The sequence below is a fragment of the Chiloscyllium plagiosum genome, unplaced genomic scaffold (genome assembly GCF_037043375.1).
Source record: "Chiloscyllium plagiosum isolate Xiang-an unplaced genomic scaffold, Cpla_swu_hap1 HiC_scaffold_11, whole genome shotgun sequence".
In the NCBI taxonomy this organism is placed as follows: domain Eukaryota; kingdom Metazoa; phylum Chordata; class Chondrichthyes; order Orectolobiformes; family Hemiscylliidae; genus Chiloscyllium; species Chiloscyllium plagiosum.
This window is the reverse complement of record NW_028270149.1, coordinates 92,026,478-92,049,311: the sequence shown is the minus strand read 5'-3', so window position 1 is coordinate 92,049,311 and position 22,834 is coordinate 92,026,478. Positions and strand designations below refer to the sequence as shown.

Sequence of the window (22,834 nt, the reverse complement as noted above, 5' to 3'; positions counted from 1 at the left end):
GGACATGCTTACATGTGTCTGTGTAATTTGTAAATATTGGTAGGTGTCTTCATAGTATGTGTTTTAATATCAATGTATATTTTTCTTAAAGTTTATTCTCTAGCTTTAGTCTCCCTGACAGGAGATAATATGCATCCAGTTGATACACTCTTCAGAAAGTCATGGATGGTTCAATACTATTTCTCAGCTAAGATCAAAACTGATAATCCCCAATAACAAAAGGCCGGCATTCCAGGAATGAGTAAAGGGAAACCTCTTTGAAAATCTTCGAAAATAATTATATCTTTTTATTTTAGTTTAGGGGATCAATCCTGCGCACAGTGCATCAGGTGTGGTCTCAGCAATGCCCTGTACATTCCTGGAATCATACCTGATACCTTTTTCCAAAAACAGTATCGTTCCACTTACCTTCCAAATCACCTGCTGCATCTGAATTCATATGATTCATGTCGCAAGAACATGGAAACCTCCTGTTTCACAGAGTTCGGCAATCTCTCTCCATTTAAATTGTTTACCTGCCAAAATAGACAACTTACCTTATGTTATTTCTGCTGAAGGTTTGTTCACTAACCTTCCCTGACTGTTTTACATTGCTGACTCACCACCTCCATTTGATGACAATTGAATAACCATCTTGGTATACGAGCTAATTGAGCTCCAAGCCATTCCATCCCCTTCCTTCAGATCTTTGATACAGATTATTGTTCATTAATGACCCCACAGTGATCTCTGAGGCACTCCATCAGTAACAGCCTTGCAGCCTGAAAATAAACATTTATCTCTACTCTCTATTTCCTGTTAGTGACATCTTCCCTGTTCCTGTGTAGCGGCTCAGGTGGATAGAATGGCCTCGTCCTGGACTGTGTAGTGTACAGAACTAGCTGAATTACTTCATTCTATATTCCTGTGTAATTACTTAGAGGAGCGGAATGGAGTCCTCCTGTGTCATTGTAACGATCCTGTCTGACTGAATGGAGTGTTCCCCAACCCTGTAACAGTATCGAGGGGTGGATTAAGGGAACAACACATGGGATAGGGGCAGCAGTATATCTCTGTAACAGTCTCGAGGGTGGATTGAGGGAACAACACATGGGATAGGGGCAGCAGTATATCTCTGTAAGAGCCTCGAGGAGTGGATTGAGGGAACAACACACGGGATTGGGCCAGAAGTTGCCCATTCGGCTGCACCATTCAGAATGTTCATGGCTGATCCGAATGTGTCTGACCATCCATTTCCTGTCTGTTCCCAATAAACACTGACTCTTCTGTCCAGTAAAGATCAGTCAAGCTCAGCCTTGAATACCTTCAATAACTGAGTCTTCACTGCTCCCTGAGGATGAGGATACCACAGATAGCACAACACTAAAGTGAAAGGGACGTCCTTATTTTATTGTGGGACTGTTATTTTAAAACTGTGTTAACTGAACGTCAAATCAAAACCTCTCTTCAGACGTAAGGACAGAATAATTAGGAATAATTAGGAATATAATCCATTCCGGACTCCAAACCTATCCCAAATTCCCACGGACCCTTTCCAATTAAATACGTATCGCACCCAGCCTCTGCTGCTGTCTCAGGAAGAGAATGCCTGATAGCATAATACCGCAGCAGCATGAAGGAAATGAGCACATTTAGGCCATTCAGCCTATCGAGTCGGAAATTCCATTCAATAATTTTTTATATGTACCTCGACCTCATTCTTCTCCCCAGAATCCTTGATCTCCTTACAAATCAAAAACATATCGATTTGTGTCTCAATGACACTAGTGTCTGTGCCTCTGTGTATTTGTATATGAATAAGTGTTTGTGCGTATGTGTGTGTGTCTGTGCCTCTGTTTGTGTGCGTCTGTATGTGTGTGTGTCCATGTGCTTGTTATGTGTGTTTGCGTGTCTACATCTGTCTGTATTTCAGCCTGTGTTTCTATCTGTATTTATGTCGATTTGTATGTGACTGTATATGTATTTCTGTGTTTATACGTGTATGTATACCTATCTCCTTGTAAGTATTGCGTGTGTTCGTCTGTGTATTTCTGTGTCTGCGTCTCTGTGCAGTGAGGTATCTGTAGGTTTTTTAGAAGTGAAAGGACTGTTGTTGGAACTGCCAGTGGGTTTAAACTGAGAATTGTCTTTCACTGGACATTGCTCCTTAACTGGTCAGTAGGACGTGGATGTTTCGGATACTCCACACGAGGCGTCCTGCTCCTCTCCAGCTCTTTAAGAGTCCTCCCCACATGGCGGGGGAAGGGGAGTGAGGGAACGAATATAGGTTCCTCAACTTCGGCTCGGCCCTTTCTATCCTATTCCAGGCTGTTTCTCCTGGAATGGGAGAAAGGGATGGATGGAAAGTGGGAATGGGTGACCCTGCTGTTTGTGCTGGTGTAGGTGGAGGGAGTTGTGAGGTGTCTGGAATGAGTCAGTCGACAGTTTTGAATCCATATAGTATGATTAGTTGCTGAATTCAATAGTGAGAGTGGTAGTGCCTGAGCCTTATTTGGAGACAGAGCGTGAACCTTGTTCGGTGTTAGGTGCTATAACAGATATACAGTGAGTGTGAGGGAGCAGAGAGTATACGGTAACTCTTATCCTAACAGAGCGGGGAGGATATTGTTGGTTGTCCAGTATTGTGGGACATTTTTTCAGATCATCTCAGCGTCGAGGTGAGCCTCCCTGAATGTCTTGTCCAGGTCTATCACTAATAACGACACAGACATGTCCCTCAGCTTCCACAGAATCAGTTTAGTTAGAGTTTACAGACAGCAAGGGGAAGCAAATATTGGTGTGTTATATATTGAAACCAAAATGGTAGCAGAAAATCTGAGCATCATATGCTCTGTAAATTAGTTAGGCAAGTATTGTGGATACCGCAGTCTTATTGAATGGTCTCAAGTTGTATCTAAACTGCGTTAACTAAGTGACTGCTGAAGCTGTGAAAAATAATTTCTGTAAGATTATATAGGTGGGTTGAAGAGTATGTTGTGAAGCAAACTAGAGAGCAGGTTATTTCGGATTTGATGTGTGTTCAGAAGGACGAATTGGTCCTTGGTCCAATATTAACCTTGGTCTGAAGCAGCTTTTAAGGAATAATGGCATTTATAAGGTGTATTTTACAAGGTGTCTGCATACCATATAGAATGCTTGAATATTCTAGTCAAACATTATGGAAGACTGGAGGCTAGAATGTCAAGATATCTTCAGTGAATTTGGAAAGTACAATATAACATTCAGTGGGAGATGAGCAATGGTTGTTAGAGTCATAGAGTCCGACAGCACGGAGACAGGCCCTTCCGCCCAAACTGGTCCATTCCGACCAAAATGCCCATCCACGCTAACCCCATTTCCCTGCCATTGCCCCGTATCCTTCTAATCCTTTCCTATCCGTGTATTTGTTCAAATGCCTTTTAAATGTTGTTAATGCTTAATGAAATAACCTCAACCACTTCTCATTCCATATGCATAACAGCCCCTGTGTTAAAAAGTTGTTCCTCAGGTTCCCTTTTATTCTGTCCTCTCTGACCTTAAACTGATGCCCTCTAGTCTGTGATTACCCAACCCTGGTAAAAAAGACTGGGTGCATTCACTCTAACCATGCCTGACATGATCTTATCAACTTCAATATGATCCTCCCGCAGTCTCATGCACACAAAAGTAAAAAGTCCTAGCTTGTCCAACCTCTTTCTATAACTCAGACCATTGAGACCTTGGCAATATCCTTGTAATTTTTTCTGCACTCTTTCCAGTTTAATAACATCCTTCCTATAGCAAAGTGAACAAAACTGAACATAACGCTACCAATATGGCCTCACCAGCATCCTGTATAACTGTAACATAACTCCCTAATTTCGATACTCAGTGATATACACTGATTAAGGTCAGTGTGCCAAAAGCTTTCTTCAATGTCTACCTCAGAATCAACTTTCAGAGAACCATGCACCTGAATTCCAAGGTCCCTCTGTTCCACTACACTCCTTAGGACCCAACCATTCACCATGAAACTCCAAACTTGATTTGACTTTCTAAAATGCAAGAACTTACACTGATCTATATTAAAATACATTTACCACTTCTCAGCGCACTTCTCCAGCTGATCAAGATACTGCTGCAATTTCTGAAATTTCTGATAACCTTCCTCTCTCTCCATAATGCCGCCTGTTTTAGTGCCGTCTTCAAACTTACAAATCATGCCTGTACATCTCATGTAAATCATAGATATATGTAATATGTAGTGGTGCCAGCATCAACCCCTGAGGCATTCCACTATTCACAGGCCTCCAGTCTTACCAGCATGTTTCCACTATTACTCTCTGCTTCCTACTATCAAGGCAATTTTGTACCTAATTTGCCAGCTCCCCCACAATTCCATGCGATCTAACCTTCCAGATCGGCGTACCATGTGGAACCTTATTGAAGGCCTTACTGGAATCCATCCAGACTACGTATACTACCCGGACCTCCTCAACGTTTCTGGTCACTTTAGCAAAGAACTCCAACAAAATTGTGAGTCATGATCTTGCACAAACTCCCGTGCTGAATTTGACGAAGGGCTTTTGCCCAAAACATCAATATTCCTATTCCTCGGATGCTGCCTGGCCTGTTCTGCTTTTCAAGCACCATTCTAATCTTACTCCGCACCACACCCTGTCTTTCCAAATGCACGTATATCCAATCTCTCCGAATCTTCGAAAGTAACCTACCCACTAGCTTTTAAGATTACTGGTCTTTCGTTCCCAGATTTATCTTTGTAGCATTTCTTGAATATGGGCTCAGCATTCACTACATTCCAGTTGTCCAGGACCTCACTCGTTGGCAAGTGATGATAGAAAAGAGGTAAGCAATGCTCCCGCAATTTCTTCTCTATCCTCCTATCCTCCTGCTGTGTTCCTGAATATATCTGGTCAGGACCAGGAGTTTTTATAAATACTGCAAAGTCTGAAACATACATCTAGTTATTTCAGGTGCAAACCCCAAAGAGTGACAAAGTGACTCAATGATGGTTAACATCACAAATTAGAAAATATGTTAATCAAAGGAAGTGACTTCAGAAGAATTCCAGCTATGTGGAAACCTGAGAATTCTCAGAAATTAACGATCCAAAAATGGAAGGCCATGAAACTGAAAAGGAAATCAAAAAGAGAACATACCTGCTAACAAACAGGAATACAAAGACTGCATCAATCTGCATCTATATTTCAAAGGAAACAAAATAAACGCAAGGTCAAATGTGGAAATTTGTAATCGGGAGAGGAGAAGTCATTGTGGAGAACAGGGAAATGGCCAAGAAAACAACCAGTTACATTGCATCTGTCTTCATGGAGGAAGATCCAGAAAATCACCCAGTAATACCAAGTGATCATATCGGACTCCTGGAGCTAAAGACATAAAGTCAATTCATATCAGTAACAAGGTAGTACTTGAACATGGAGCTGACGAAACAGATGTACGTCCTATCAAAATGTCGGAAATAAATTACCAATACTGGTACTAATTGCACTGTCGATGACTGTGTTTTATTTTCCTGTACATTCTGCAGAGACCGGAAACTGTTGTGGATAAACGTGATCCAAGAACGACCGACGAATGGAAGGGATCCAAACAGCTACAAACGGAAAAAGACATAGTGTGGCTAACTGCAGTCCAGTTAACTTGACATTTGTAGGGAAACTGTTGGAATCTATTACACAGGATGGCATATTTGCTATTTAGAAATTAACAGCAACAATGGAGAGAATCAGCATGCATTTCTGATAGAGAAATCATACTTGATAAACTTCGGAATTGTTCGAAGTTGTTTCTTACAGCATAGATAATGGAGAATCAGTAGAAGTAGCATAGATTGGATTTTCCGAAGGGTTTCTATAAGAACTCAAAAAATGAGGTCGTAAATGCAATGAATGTGAAGGGTATTCGGAGGAATATATGGAAGTGGAAAGTTAAAGTTTGGTTCGCCTTCATATAAGAGAGTCTGAACATCGATGCAAAGACATGTTGAAGCAGTTTCACAGCGTGTTGGTGGGACTGTACCTGGAGTATTGTGCACAGTTTTGGTGACCGAATCTCAGAAAGAATATACTGACCACAGAGAAAGTGCAGTGGACATTCTCCAGATTAATCCCTCAGATGGTGAGATTGCCTGATGAGGAAACTCGGCCTGTGTTCTCTAGAGTTTCAAAGAATGAGAGGTGGATCACAGTGCAATTTAGAAAATTCACAAAACATCTGACAAGTTGGAAATGAACAGAACGCTTCCCTCGCAGTCTATTCCACATTCAAGGCAAATAATGGCAGGATCTGGGACAGGCCAGTTAAGACTGCAATAAGGAGGAGATTCTTCACTTGGAGGGGACTGACTAACACAGGGGCATGGAAAACTACTGGCAGGCAAGATTAGAGAATGTCCTGATATTCTCCAAGTGTGTCCAGCGGAACAGAATAACCAGGGAACAGGTAGGACTCATTAGTGACTTGCCAGGTTGCATCCAAATCATCTTTAGTGGTAGGAGACAGAGGGTGGTGGTAGAAGGCTGTTTGTGTGATTGGAGGCCAGTGTCCAATGGTGTACCACAGGGATCAGTGCTGTGTCTCTTATTATTTCTGATTCAGAGGTGTTGGTGTTGGACTGGGGTGGACAAAGCTAAAAATTGCATAACATCAGGTTATACTCCAAAAGGTTTATCCGGTGGCACTAGCTTTCGAAGTGCTTAATCAAAGCGCACAACCACCTGGTGTAGAAACAGCGCTTCGAAAGCTCGTACCTCCGAATAAACCTGTTGGGGTATAAGCTGATGTTTCCTGATTTTAAACCGTATCAACCATAGAAGGCATAGGTTTAAGGTGAAAGAGGAAAGATTTAAAAGGAACGAAGGGGCAACTTTTTACACAGAGAGTGGTGTGGTTATGGAATGAGATATCAGAGAAAGATTGGTAGATGCCAGTACAGCTACAACATTTAAAACTCATTTGGACAAACATATGAATGGGAAACATTTCGAGGCACATGGGCCAAAAGAAAGCAGATGGGACCAGCTTAATTTGGAAATCCTGGCCTGCATGGACATTTAGAAAAGTTTCACGCAGAGTCTGTGTGTGTTTCTGAAAGGAAAACAATAATTTGCTCTGCAAAAATTATGCAAAGTATTTCTGGAGATGCCTGAGAATGTAACAAGTGGATTTGGTAAAGGGGATCTGGTAGACACCAGGCTTTCCAGAGATTTTCCACAAGGTATTACAAAATTAAAGTTCTTACACAAGACAGAAGCTCGTAGGATGATGGATAATGTATTAATATGGGATGATGATTGGTGAGCACATAGAAATCGGAGAGTCTGAATTAATGAATCTTAATGATGAAGGTGTATCTGCTGGAGTACCACAGCTATGAGTCCGCTGGCATCAGTTATTTACAATCTATACTGACAGTCTGAAGGAGGGATTTGAGTGCAACATACATCCGAGTTTATGGATGACACTGAGAACCAAAAGACAGGCTGTTATTTAATGGAGAGGACTTCCAGAAAAGGAACAGTACAAAGGCTTTGGAGTCTTCCAGTGTATGAAACATAAAGTCAGCATGCTGATGCAGCAAGTAACTCGGTTGGTACATTAGGCGGTTTCCTGGGATGAAAGGGTTGAGTTATTGAGAATCTCTAAAATGGTGAGGCTATAATTCATTGGGGTTTAAATGAATGAGGAATGATACTGCTGAAAAATACAAGACACAGAAGGGGTTGGAGAAGGTAGATATTTCCATTCTTGGGCAAAGTGTTGAACTCGAGGATATAGATACGGAATAAGGAACATCAATTTCAATCTGAGATGCAGAGTAATGTCTTCTCTCCGAAGGTAGTGAATGTCTGGAATTCCCTAACCCAGAGAGGTGTGGAGGGATACAAGGAGTCGGCAAGAAAGTGGAGTTGAGACCTGGAGTAGATCAGCCATGTTCTTATTAAATGACAGGACTCGCTTGAGGGGCCGATTGACCTACTCCTGTTCCTATTTATTAATTTCACATGTTATGCTTTTGGAAAGTAACAGGTTATTTTGCTGGAAATTGTTTTGTACAATGTTACATTCAGGGAGAGCAGAGGATTTGTTGTTTTAACCCTGGGTGTGGTATGTGGCTGTAGTCCCAGCATATCTGGGTTATGGTCACTTCCTGATACAGCCTGGATTTTCCTAGTACATTTCCAAACCTACACCTAACCATCGGAGTGGCCTCGATCTGCCCCTGTTTAGCATGTCCGAGGGCTGAATGGAACATCAGAACACAGGACTGAGAGACACAAGTGGGCTATTCGGCCATTTCACACTACTCTACCACTAAATAAGGTCATGGCTCATCTCATTGTGATCCCAGCTGCACTTTTCTTTCCATGCACCATTATCCCAGAATCACCTACCCATGGAAAATCAAATAAAGCCAGCTTAGATGTAATATAAAAGTCCAGCCATCCCAAACTTCTGGGAAAGAGAATTCCCATTGACTGAAATTCCACTTTGTGAATTTCTCCTAATTCCTGCTCTGACGGAGGATGTAGGGTGTCACTGTTTCCTTTTCTCGTCCCATTCCTTCACTGCTGACACCAAATTTTAAATGTAACCAGGTTGGTGATATGGCCGATGATGAAGTTCTCAGACTGAGTCAGGTTCAGTGACAGGAACAAGTCAGGCAGATTTCTTTAGTCAGCCACAAAAGTAACGAAGAGAACTAACGGATGCACATTGTGGATCTGTGGTTAGCACTGCTACCTCCCATCACCAAGGAACTGCATTCAGTTCCAACATCGGGCAACCCTCGATGTGGATTTTGAACATTCTCCCCATGTCTGTGTGGGTTTCCTCCCAGTGTTCTAGTTTCCTCCCATAGTCCAAGGATATGCAGCTTAGAGAGGATTGGCCATGCTAAATTGCCCATACTGCCCAGGGATGTGTAGGTTTAATAGGTTCGTCATGGGAAATGCAGGGTTACATGGATAGAGTAGGGGGGCAGGTCCGGAGGAGAAACTGTTCCGAGGGTCAATGTGGACTTGATGGAATGTCCTACATTTTATAGAATGTCCTTCTATAAAAACAACAAGAGGTTTGGACTATACAAACACCCAGTGGGTATCTATCTGATCACTCTCCTCTCGGTTTGGTATGTTTCAATAAGAGCACCTCTTATTCCAAGAGTAACCTGTTAAAGCCTTCATAATATAAGACCCTCAATCCTGGAATACATGAAGTGAAACATTTCCGAACTGCTTCCAATTTAATTATATCTTTTCTCAGGTAAGGAGACAAAAATAATCTCACACACAGATGAAGTTAATTTTTGTTTTCTCAGTGGTGAGAGTATTTGTAACTCTCTTCCCTGTAGAGCATTGGAGGCAGAGATATTGAATATGTTTGAGGCACAGACAGAGGGTTCATAAATAATAACAGAGTCAAGGTTTATTGGGGAATGGCAGGAATGTGCATTGTTGGGGAAATGCTGATAGTGGTAAAAAATCACACTGCTCCAGAACATCCAGGAATATAATGCAAAATGAAATGATAATATCGATAAAATGTTAAGGGGAAATCCAAGAAGGGATGGGCATTTTAAAATTGAAGGGGGAGGGTGAGGTGGCAGTAGTATCACACACTGGGCTGAGGGGTGGCAGATGGAGTTTCGGTTTGATTCATGCGAGGTATTGGATTTGGTAAATCAAACAAGAGGAATACCGATACAATTAAAAGTAGGGTGGTGTTGTAGAACAGAGACCTAGGCCGTCAGGTATAATTCTTTAAAATTTGCATCTCACACGGATAGTGTGGTTAAGAAGGTGTTTAGCACACTTGTCTTCATTGGTCAAACCTTTGAGTATCGGAATTTGGATGTCATGTTGAGGTCGTACAGGACATTGGTGAGACCTCTTCTGGAATACTGTGTCTAGCCTGGTCAACCTGCCCGCTTATTCCATAGGCACACCACCCTCTGGGTGAAAACGCTGCCCCTTAGGTTGCTTTTAAATGTTTCCCCTCTCACCTTAAAAATACGTTCTCTAGTTTTGGACTCCCCTACCCTCATAAAATACCTTGTCTATTCACTTTGATATTATTGACCTTGATATTATTAAGCTGGAGAGGGTTCAGCAGAGATTAACCTGATGTTGTTGAGAATGGAGGGAGTGAGCTATAAGGAGAGGCTGGATAGGCTGGGACTTTTTCACTGGAGAGTATGAGATTAAGGGGTAACTTTACAGAGGTTTATAAAATAATGAGGGGTACCGATAAGCTGAAGGGCCGATGTCTTTTCCAGAGAGCTGGGGATTCAAAACTGAGGGATATTTTAAGGTGCGAGGAAAACGATTTACAAAAGTCATGAGAGTGGGATAATTATTTTAGACAGAAGCTGGCTTGTGTGTGGAATGAACTTCCAGAGGAAGTGGTGAAAGCAGGGACAGTTATACAGTTTAAATGACATTTAGATCAGTTAGAGCTGGACACAGTATTCCAGTATTCCTGTACAACCTCAACATGACATTTAGAGCAGAGAGCCCTGGCCGTATATGAGCACAGATTGTTGATGATATCAGGACAAGTGGGGAGAACGGTAACTATCACAGAATAGTTTCAGTATCTGAGCTGTTTACAGGAGGATGCGTTGGAGGGAGCCTCCGTGCTCCCTTCCTGGGACGTGGTGGTGAAGATGTGTTGTGAGCCCACCCCCATGCCAACCGAGACCGTGGGGATTCCATTTGTACCAGCTCCACACAAAAGGGAGATGGCATCAGGACCATGGCTTCTTAATTGGGCCGGGGAAACAGAACTGCTAGTGGGTGTAAAGTGAGAATTGCCCTTCACTGAACATTGCTCCTTACTTGGTCGGTGGGATGTGGATGTTTCAGAATCTCCACACGAGGTGTCCCGGTCCTCTCTGGCACGTAACAGGGTCCTCCCCACATGGCGGGGGGAGGGGGAAGGGGGAAGGGGGAAGGGGGGAGGGAACGGATATCGGGCACTCCAAAACCCGGATTGGCCCTTTCTGTCCAATTCCAGGCTGTTTCTCCTGGAATGGGATAAAGGGAGGGAGGGAGTGAGGGTGGGGGTGGGTGGCCCTGCTGTTAGTGCTGGTGTAGGTGGAGGTCAGGTTCATGGTGAGGTGTCCAGAGGGAGTCCACAGTGTTGTATCCATGCAGTGTTATTAGTGTGGAGGGGGTGGGGTAAAGTGGAGAGAGGGAGGGGGGTGAATAGAGAGAGAGAGACACAGACAGAGACAAGGTGCTGCATGCAGCAGTGACAGTGTTGGAGCATGAGCCTTGTTCGGGAGTCAGTGCTATAACAGATATATAGTGAGTGTGAGGGAGCTGAGAGAATATGGTGACCCTTATCCTGACAGAGCGGGGAAGGTTATTGCTGCTTGTCCTGTATTGCTGGATATTTCTTCAGACCGCAGATACTGCACTGAGCTGGGTGGTGAGCTCAGACCATGCTCGGTGGGTCTGGTGGTGTAGCTCCCTCTGGGAAGAGAATGGTCCCCCTCTGTACTAGCCAATCCACCAGGACCTCCGTGCCCCTGTCAACAAACCGTCGTGTAATTGTCCCTTATCTACCATGCTCAGGGTAAACTGTTCAGAGCAGCTTCAAGCTGAGAAAGCTCAACTGTATGCCCATTGGCCTTTTAAAGATGTCACCAGTGCAAGGGATCACGGAATATCCAAGGGCACCCGAGCGATAGTGAGTGCCTCCAGCCATGATGGGTGGGAGAATCGGGCTGATATTGAATGAGAGGGACACCATGGGGTGGGCTGGGTACTTCATGAGGTGAGTTCGATGTGATAGCACCAGGAAACTAGCTCAGCCTCGTGCAGATAATCCCTCTGTCACACTCAAGGAAAATCAAGCAAAGAAAAATTATTGTTAGAATCTGCCCAATGAGTCATAGTTTATGTTGAAACCAATTCCAGTTACAAAGATGCAGAAGAAATGCTCATCTGACCTCACACCAATCTCCCTTTTTCCTATCTTTCCTGGGAAGACTGGCTCATGTTACAGGATGCTATCGAAGTGTCTACATTTCAGCATTCTAAAACCTGGGAACACATTCTTCCATGACACTGTACCCCTCTCTTTCTGTTTCCCTACCCCCTCCCATGTGGTGATATTTAAACTGATTCCCCCACCATCTCTCTTCGGCAGTGATGTTCACACCCACAGCACCCCCTTGTCATGGCACAATGGAGAGATGGAGCTGTAAATGGGTGGGAGCTGCACATCCTGTCACTTCCAGCATGGGCTGCAAGTTTCCCCGCGCTGGGCAGGGATCGAACACAGTGTTACTGAGCAATGCACTGGGGTGGGGTACACAGTCCTACATGCTGGGAGGGTATCTGCTCCTGGGTTACAGATCAATGCACTGGAGTGGCGTACATAGTCCTACATGCTGGGAGGGTAACTGCTCCTAGTTTACAGATCAATGCAGTGGGATGGTGTACAGAGTCCTACATGCTGGGAGTGTAACTGCTCCTGGTTTACAGATCAATGCACTGGGGTGATGTACACAGCCCTACATGTTGGGTAGATAACTGCTCCTAGTTTACAGATTAATTCACGGGTGATCACTGCACAGGTCGCTGTGCTGGTCAGACTATCTGGTTGAGGTTTATAGATAATGCCATGATGTGGTCAGTGCAGCTCCCGGTGCTGGACAGGTATATAGCCTGTGCACAGTATATCATGTTGGTGGGGTGGCTAGAGGGGAAAGGAGATGGACAGGTCAAGGAGTTCCCCGGAACATTCTGCCCCCAACATTCTATAACTGACATTCCCCAGAACCTTCTGTCCCTGACATTGTTTGTGAATCGCCGGACGTTAATGAATTGAACAAACGATAAGATCCCGAGGGAAGAGATCCCGTTCCAGGGAGAAGGAGACACTGTTCTGAAGGCCCCTCAGGCAGTAAAAGGGGTGAATACGTTTTCCCTGCGTTTACATTTCTCCACGACACAGGATCGACCACAATTTAGACCAAAATACAGGAATTCCCAAACTCCGTTTGTCTTCAGGAAACTGGGAGAGAATCCTTCAGGACAGTAACGTTTCCACCCTCCGTATTAGGAACTGGGAAGGAGTGACCTGTGTCTGCTCTCGAGTGATCGAGTGTATGGGAATGTTCAGGAAACCATCTGTCCTTATGGATGTGTCTCTGTGTGTTTGGGGAGGGAGGGTTTCTTGTGGTTTATGTCACATTTTTGTCAGTAATTCCCACCTTCCCATTTGTTATTCCAGCTCCAATTATTTTAATAAATCCCTGAATACAGGGGCACATTTGAAAATCTCACTGGGTCCCCGATCAAACGGGTCCCTTTGCCTCCAGGCTGATGGATAATGGGTTTGTTTTCCTTCCTCACAGTTAACGTAGTGACCATCTACGTCCTGCTTTATAAAGATTGTGGATTGTCTCCATGTGTCAGACGTTACCTGGGGGCCATGGCAGCGGCGGATCTCCTGGTCATTATCCTCGACCTGATACTGAGACACATTCCCACTGTTTTTCAGGAACTCCGTCCGCGTGTGTAATATCCACGCCGTCCTGCTTTATGCAGCCACTGACTGCTCTGTCTGGTTCACCGTCACTTTCACCTTTGATCGGTTTGTGGCCATTTGTTGCCAGAAGCTGAAAAGTAAATATTGCAGTGAGAAAACGGCGGCTGTGGTTCTGGGAGCAGTGACTGTGCTGAGCTGTTTAAAGAACATTTCCCGGTATTTTATGCTCACGGCTCAGTATTTGCTGGGGAACCGCCCCTGGTTTTGTGGTATAACAGGCGCTGTTGTAGTCTCCAGTGTCTGGCTCACCATTGAGTTCCTCCACCACATTCTAACCCCGTGTGTCCCATTTCTCCTGATTCTGCTGCTCAATGTTCTCACCGTCAGACACATTTTAGTGACCAGCAGAGCCCGCAGGAGACTCCGCGCTCACACCAATGGGGACGCTCAGTCTGACACTGAAATGAGAAATCGAAAAAAATCCATCATTTTACTGTTTGTGATCTCGGCCAATTTCATCCTGTTACGGTCAACGTTCATGCTGTATTCTATATGGTACCGGATATATTGGATTGTGGATTCCCCTATATACCTCCATCCATTTGGGGTGGAATTGGGCTTCATGCTGCAGCTCCTCAGTTGCTGCACAAACACCGCGATTTATACCGTGACCCAGACTAAGTTCAGGCAGCAGCTGAAGAATGTGCTGAAATATCCCTTCACCCAAATCCATCCATTCATCAAATTCCCTCATTAATCAATTATCCGGGATTTTCTCATTTTTGTTCAGTGTTTCAGCGATGGAGCAGCCTGTCGCTATGGTAACAGAGTGAGGGTAGCGCTGGTTTGTCCATCCTGATCCCAAAAGGGGGTTACAGGGAAACATTTCAATGTTTCTCACAACTCAGGGGCCAGTGAGAAAAGGCACCATCCCACTGACTGTGTCCATCACTTCCTTTTGTAAACAATAAAAAAGTTCATTAAAGCGTGCCGAGCAGCAGAGTGAAAGATGGTGTTGTGTGTCTTTGTGTCGGAGACACTGAGCTGGAGAGAGAGAAAGATTCAGCCCCAAGTCCTGGTCCTCAGGGAAGGGGAGGGGATAGGGCCCTGAGCTCAGGAGCTGGGTTTAACTCCCTCTGTCCGTACTTTACCTTCTGGGTCTCCCACTCCGACTTGGCTCTCAGCAGAATTCATCTTGCTCCCTTTGTCACTCTCCCTGCATATACCCCTCCCACTCTCATGTTGTGCTGCTATTTCTCTCTCTTTTTCATATTCACACTCAATTCCACTATCCTTGTCTTCCCCAATCTCATTCACTCTCTCTCCATCTTGCGATGATAACCTCCCAATGTTCCTATCTTCCTGGAATCCTTCGGTGCTGGGGGAACAGAAGAGGGTTGTTGATCTTCAGGCCAATGATAGGGAACAGAGATTGGGACGGCACGTCAGGCCATTGCCAGGGCAACTGTATGGATCTTGGGCCAAAAGCCATTTCTTGGGGACATAGTGAGTGTTAGAACACGAGCCGTTACTAGGGGGTAACAGGTGGCGTGGCACCATAAGCTGTGGCTGAGACTGGTACAACAGGATATCACAAACAGAACACATTGTGTGGGACGTAGTGTCTGTTACTCAGGAATTGGAATTGAAATTGGGATGGGGTCAAAGGCCATTTAGAGGGGATCAACTGGGCAGATGTTCATAGGCAGGAGGGCGAAAGTGAGGACTGCACCACCATCAGCCTTCCTGAAGAAGGGCTTATGCCCAATACGTCGATTCTCCTGCTCCTCGGATGCTGCCGAGCCTGCTGAGTTTTTCCAGCACCACATTTTTCAACTCTTCACAGGCAGGAACTCAGATTAAGGTGTGTGAGGAGTGTGATGGTGGGAGACTGCGTGGACGTTTGGTGCTGGGGGAGTGTGCGAGGGAGTGAGAGGGATGGTGGGGGAATGTGTGAAGGAGAGAGTGTGACTGTGGGGGAGAGTGTGCGGAAGTGAGAGTGACGATGGGTGTATGTGCAGGGGAGTGAACGGGACAATGGGAATGTGTGGCAGAGTGCGTGTGAAGGTGGGGGAGTGCACTGTATATGACAATCAGGGTGGGGCTGTGTGTGGGGGAGTGAGCGTTACCGTGGGGAAGAGTGTATTTGAGTAAGGCTGATGGTGAGGTTTTGTGCAGGGTGAGTGGGATTGACAGTGAGGCATTGTTGTGGAGTGAGTGTGATGGTGGGCGACCAGGCGGAAAAGTGAACGTGACGGTAGAGGAGTGTGGGGGAGAATGGTGGACTGTGTGGGGGTGAGTGAGACGGTGAGGGTGGTGTGCGTCAGTGTGTGTGATGGTGATGGAGTGCGTGGGGGTTAGGGTGATGGTTAAGGTGGTGTGGGGCAGTGTGTTTGATGATGGTGGAGTGTGTGGGGGTGAGCGTGATGGTGGGGGTGGTATGGTGCAGTATGTGTAATGGTGGTAGAGTGTGTGGGGTTGAGCGTGACGGTGTGGGTGGTATGGGGCAGTGTGTGTAATGTTGGTGGAGTGTGTGGGGGTGAGCGTGACGGTGGGGTTAGTGTGAGGCAGTGTGTGTGATGGTGGTGGAGTGAATGGTGGTGAGCGTGACTGTGGGAGTGGTGTGAGTCATTGTGTGTGATGGTGGTGGAGTGTGTGGGAGTGAGCATGACAGTGAGGGTGGTGTGGGGCAGTGTGTATGATGGTGGTGGAGTGTGTGGGGGTGAGTGTTTCGGTGGGGACAGTGTGGGGCAGTGTGTATGATGGTGGTGGAGTGTGTGCGGGTAAACGTGAAGGTGAGGGAGTTGTGGGGTGGGGTGTGTGATAATGGTGTACTGTGTGGGGGTGTGCGTTATGGTGGTTTGGTGTAGTGCAGTGTGTGTCATTTTGGTGGAGTGTGACGGAGTGAGAGTGACGGTGGGTGGGGTGATGTGGGGGAGTGTGTGTGATGTTGGTGGAGTGTGTGGGGGTGAGCATGGTGGTGGTGGTTGAGTGGGGCAGTTTGTATGATGGTGGTGGAGTGCGTGCATGTGAGCATGATGGTAAGGGTGGTGAGGGGCAGTGTGTGTGATGGTGCTGGGCTATGTGGTGATGAGCATGATGGTGGGGATTGTGTGGGGCAATGTGTGTGATGGTGGTGGAGTGTGTGGGAGTGAGTGTGATGGTGAGGGTGGTGTAGGGCAGTGTTTGTGATGGGGTGGAGTGTGTGGTGGTGAGCGAGACGGTGGGAGTGGTGTGGGGGCTGTGTGTGTAATGGTGGTGTGTGTGGGTGTGGGTGTGAGCGTGACGGTGAGGGTGGTGTGGGGTCATGTGTGTAATGGTGGTGTGTCTGGGTGTGAACGTGACGGTGAGGGTGGTGCGGGTCAGTGTGTGTGATAGTGGTGAAGTGTGTGGGTGTGAGCGTGACGCTAGGGTCGTATGAGGCAGGGTGTGTAATGGTGGGGGAGTGTTGAGTGGTGAGCGAGATGGTGGGGGTGGTTTGGGGCAATGTGCGATAATTGTAGAGTGAGGGGGCGAGAGAGAGAGGGGGCGAGAGAAAGAGGTGAGGGTCAGGCTGGATCTGGTGTGTGGACGACACTGGGGGTCAGATTGGGGGCGGTGAATATCAGGCTGGGGGCGGTGTGTTGACGGCAGTGAGGGTCAGGTTGGAGGCGGTGTTGAATGGCGGTGAGTGTCAGGCTGAGGGCAATGTGTGGAAGGTGGTGAGGGTCAGGCTTTTTCATAAATATTGTTGTGTATTGGAATTGATATGAATTATATCCCAGACCACAACAACTTGCTGCATCAAAACATCTGACCCCTTGATACCTTTTTCTCAATTCGATGGGTCCTGATAACATCAGCGACAGCACATTTGGCTTGTGTGTCAGAGAGAGTAGTTGCATTTCACTTAAAACCTTCCTCAATATCATTAAGAAGTGATTAATTAAAGAAACGACATGCATTTACAGTTCAACCAAATAAAATAAAATTTTATACAAAGTTAGAAAGATAGAATAATCTGGAGTGTATATGTCCATCCCTGTTTCCCTTCAGTGTTGTTTGGATTTGTTTGGATTGCGAACAGGAACTGCAATTTAGAAATAATTGAATGAACAGCCGAAAGGAATCTTCTTTAAATTTCACTGGGATTTTAGTGAAGATTCTGAAGTCTGCTCTGACCCCACTAGATGGCAGACTATTGTAAATTTCCTATGGAGCAGTAAGGTGTGCCTGTGTCTGTATTCCCAGGCTGGGCTGAGTGGGTGGATTGTGGGGTGGAACAGATACAGAAACAGACTGGGTCCGCCCTGGTCTAACCCATTGACCTGCTGTTTCCTCCCAGACCCCGCTGTAATCTCACAAAGATGGTAGTTGGTGTGTCCATCCCTGGGGGAGGTGTGTTCCAGGTAATGGAGCTGGAAGCTGACTGGATCAGCTGGGATTTGGGAGGAGATGGGGTTTGAGTGACAGACCAGGGGTTACTTAAACCAGGCTCAGGAAGCCATCATTCCTTTTGCCATGTGGCTTACCCAGGGGTGAGTATTGGGGAGTTAGTGTTTCTATGTCTCTCAGTGTGAGAGTGAGTAAGAAAATGTGTGAGTTGTGTTTGAATCTCAATCCCAGGGTTGACCATTTAAGCAGCCTCAGTCCCTGATGGGACACAGAGAGGGACCTTGGGGAGATGGAGCCGAGAGCAGCTGAGATGGTGAGTATGGGGCTCCTTACCCTCTCCATGTCTCCCCTTGCCTTATTTTTCTCTCGACCTCACTTTCCCCCTTCCCTCTCTGTCTCTGTGTCTCTCCATCCACCTTTCTGTCTGTCTTGTGTTCTCTCCTTCTAACTCACTTTCTTTGTCTCTCACTGCCTTTTTTCCATTTTCTCTGTCTCTCTGTCCTTTTTCTCTGTCTCTCTGTCCCTTTTCTCTGTCTCTCTGTCCCTTTTCTCTGTCTCTCTGTCCCTTTTCTCTGTCTCTCTGTCCCTTTTCTCTGTCTCTTTCTGTCCCTTTTCTCTCTCTGTCCCTTTTTTCTCTCTCGCTGTCCATTTTCTCGCTCTCTCTGTCCCTGTTCTTTCTCTCTGTGTCCCTTTTTCTTTCCCTCTCTCTCTTTCTACCTCTATTTGGCCCTTTTCTCTCTCTCTATCTGTCTCTTTTCTCCTTCTGTCTCTGTCCCTTTTCTTTCTCTCTCTCTTTCCCTCGACGTCCCCCCACTCGACTTGCTCCCCTCGACTTTCCCCCTCGACGTCCCCCCACTCGACTTGCTCCCCTCGACTTCACCCTCACGAATTCACCCCCTCGACTTCCCCCCCGCCTCGACTTTTCCCCGATGTTGTCCCCGACAGCAATGGGATTGAATAACAGATTAATAATGGATCTCTTTTAGTGCAGTGTTTTTTCTCCATCCACATACAACAGGACCCTGACATAACGTCCCATCAAAAAACACATAAGCCCCCCCTCCTCACCCTCCCTCTGTGTCTATATATATCGATATATAACGTTAAACATCACACAACCCCAGGTTATAGTCCCGACAGGTTTCGCTGGAAACACTAGCTTTTGGAGAATCCTGTTACACTATAACCTGGTGTTGTCCCAGTTCAATACCGGCATCTCCATCATCGAAATATAAAGATCACCATTGAGCTTTTAACCAGATGCTTGTTGTAAACACACACAGCAAGATCTCACAAGCAGCAGTGTAACCACAGATAGATCGTTTGTGTCCCTGATGCTGGTTAAGGGTTTGATACTGTCTCCTGGACAAGAGGGAGCAATCCTCCTGTTGAACAAATTCCAAACATTTTCCCCTTCCTTCTCTGTGCCCCGCACTCTCTGATCCCCATCTTGTGCTCTCTCCATCTGAGATCTCTCTCTGTTTTTTTTTCTCTCTCCCAGTTCCCCCCTTTCGCTGTCTCCATCTCAAAGATCTTTCTCTCTGTCTCTCAGATTTCTCAAATTTTATCCCCCTAGCCTATACACATGACTCTGACATTAGAATGGGTCTTTGGAGAGAATTTCTCATGTTAAGGTATTAATTCCCTCCTCCGGGAGTCCTTCCTCCCAGATCCTGGGTGGGGGGTAACTTGTTTGTGTCACAATCCCAGGACCCCGGTTCCTTTAACCCCAGGCCTCAAATCCACTTTAAACCAATGAACCTTCCACTGGGACAGTCAGTGCTCTCTTTCATTACTTCCTCTCTCTCTCTCTCTCACTCTGTCTCTCCCACCCCCTTCACACCCCCATTCTCCCTCCACCTCTCTCTCTGTCCCTGGAGCTTGAGTGAGAGAGGGAGGCAATGACATCTGTGGGATCAGACTGTGCAGCAGCTCCTCCTCCATGTTTTCCCCCCTTTGTCTCCCCCAGTCCAGACCAGAATACACCCCCTTGTGGTAAAAATCCCAGAAACAGCCTGAAACCCCCATTCTTTTCCCCGTGTGTGTATGTGTAAATGAACGACAAGGAGACAGGACAGATTCTGATTATTCTCTCTCTCTCTGTGTGATGATTCCTTGCGGCAGAAGTGATTTAATTCTCTCTGTCTCTGCATCGTCCCGAGTTTCAGCTCCTGGATCCAATCTCCTCCTCACCCCCAGGGTTAGGGGGATCGTGGGGTGGGGTGGGGTGGGGAAACACATTTAGAAATAAAAACTAATCAATTTTAAATAAAATACAACAGTAGCACCAAAAGCACAGCAAGATCCCACAGCTCTCTGCCTTCCCCAATCTCCCACGTGACCCTGTGACACTGGTCCAGTTTAATTATTGCCGAATTAATGAGTTGCTGACCATCACAGTCACATTGAAGTACACAGACATCACGGCAGAGCAGTTGATCAGAGGCTAGAAACATTAATTAACACGCACACACAGCAAGATCCCACAAGTAGCAATCTAACCCCACACACATCGTGGGTGATGCTGGTTAAGGGTTGACGTATTTGTGTCAAATCCCAAGGCCCCAGTTACCTTAGCCCCAGGTTTCAAACCTGTTCAAAAACAACAAGGCCGCAATCCGAATGGACCCGGTTAACCAGAGGTCCCGGTAAAAGCCAGAGAGAGGAGATTAAACCTCGGGGTAATACATAGACAAAACTCACCTGGGACCAACAGGCTGTAGCCTATCAAACAGGCCTCAGTTCTGTGTTCCCCCTCTGTAGGAAGCTCTTGTTTGAAGGTTTCCTGCTTCCAAACGCACACTTTTCAAATCCTCAAGTGGCCAGGAAGATCCCTTTGGGAGGAAAGAGGCAGCATTAGTGGGAAGGCTGAGCAGGAAAATCTTTCACAGGGAGATAGCACAGCGTGATCTCAGCTTTTCCCCTCTCAGTGAGACAGCAACATCCAAACGCAAACACGTCGGGTGATGAGTTGAGTCTTGATGTTGAAACGTTTTTGAAATGACGGGTTAGCTGATTAAAATCAAACACTGCCTGCAACTATGGCATTAGGGCAATTAAGGCACACCAATATCCCACAAGTGACAGTGCTGCAGAAGCTCAAAAATCTGATCGTTTTTATTTCCGGTTTAATTATTTCCTGTCACCCCAGAATCAAATATTGCAGCTATTTCACAATCTCACACTGCCCCACCCCCCTCCTGTTTCTCTTGCTCTCATCATTTTCTATTTCTTTCTCTCACTCTCTTTCTCTCCGTGTCGAATTCGATCACCCTGCCCTCTCTATGACCCACTTTCCTCTGATAGTGTGACAATTCTTTCCGGAGGGTCAGATATTTTGGGTTACAATTCCCTCTTGAGGGAGTCCCATTTCCCAGATTCTGGGGTTTTCACCTGTTTGTGTCACAATGCCCCAGTTACTTTAATCCAGGCTTCAAACCCATTTTAAAACCGACAAGGCCGTGATCTGACAGGACCCAGTTAACCAGAGGCCCCGACAAACCAGGGTCCAACTCCCACCCCACCCACAGAGGAGATGAAAACTCGGGGGGAAGAAACAGACCCCCACTCACCTGGGCCCCTTGGGCTGCAGCCTGGCCAACATTCCTCATGCTGGTGCTCCCCCTCTGGAAGTTGTTCTTGTCCAAGGCTTTCCTGGCCCCCAGGTAGTTTGGACTTTCACTTTCCTGCTTTCCCAACAAAAGTTCCTCGAGATAAAAGAGAGAAGAGATGAGTTGGTGGGGGGCCGGGGGAGTGAGAGCAGTGTAATGCAAAATTACACAGCAAGATCCCAGTTTATACACAATCCCATCACTCCCGTCCCCCATCCCCAATGCATTTCATAACCTCACAGCAACATCAAAATACAAACAAATCATTAGAAAGCAATTAATCAGAGGCTGGAAACATTATTAAACACACAGACATACTCACAGAGAGACATACTCACAGAGAGACACACAGACACAGACACACACACACACAGTCCCACACAGACACTCACACAGACATACACAGGCACACACAGAGAGACACAGACACACACAGAGACACATACACACACAGACACAGACACACAGACAGACAGACACAGACCATGCCTCTGTGTGTGTGTGTGAGAATGAGACCATGCCTCTGTGTGTGTGAGATAGTGAGACCATGCCAGTGTGTATAAGAGAGAGTGAGACTGTGTGTGTGTGTGTTTCCATCTGAGTGCCCAGTTTCCGTGTCAATGCTGTTCCTCCATAATTTAACTGTGTATAAACCACGTGTTTCTGTCCCTGTCCCAGTAATGATCCACAAACCATACACTGTCCTTCACTCTCATTTACTCACTCTCTCACACGTGAACACACACACACTCCCTCACACACCACATTCAGTCCCTAACACACATGCACTTTCACACATTTGCAGACATCCACACTGACATGCACACACTTACACATGCAGTCACTCACAAATGCTCAAACATTTTCACACGCACTATCACAATCTCTCTCTCACACATACACAAACATACACAGGCACACACTCTCTCTCTGTCTGACTCACATACATCCACTTTCACTCACTCGTTCTCTCTCTCTACACTCTCTCTCTCACACACTCGCTTCCACATACTCTCACAGTTACACATACTCTTACACACACACTCTCATACACACTTTCCGACACACGCACCACCACAGACTCCCATTCTCTATCTCATATATTCTCACTTTCACATGCTCGCACTCTCTCTCTCCAAAACTCTGTCTCTCTCACACACACTTGCAAAGTCTCTCTCACACACTCAAACACACACTCCTGACACACACACACTTTTTCTCACACGCGCAATCGCTATTTCTCTCACGCAGGCTCATACTGTCTTTCCCCCCTCACTCTCAAATACACTCTCTCTCGCACAGACAATCTCTCTCTCCCCTCCCCCTCCCCCCCGCACCCCGTCTCG

General features: G+C 46.1%; 1 long non-coding RNA gene across 1 annotated transcript; it reads right to left on the bottom strand.

The window, feature by feature from the left end:
* Positions 1 to 13,455: 13,455 nt before the first annotated feature.
* Positions 13,456 to 21,580, bottom strand: LOC122548103 (uncharacterized). The gene is made up of 3 exons (XR_015758595.1): positions 21,450 to 21,580; positions 20,581 to 20,711; positions 13,456 to 13,633 (listed from the first exon to the last, which is right to left on the bottom strand). It is a non-coding gene; the product is annotated as an uncharacterized LOC122548103 (long non-coding RNA).
* Positions 21,581 to 22,834: the final 1,254 nt, after the last annotated feature.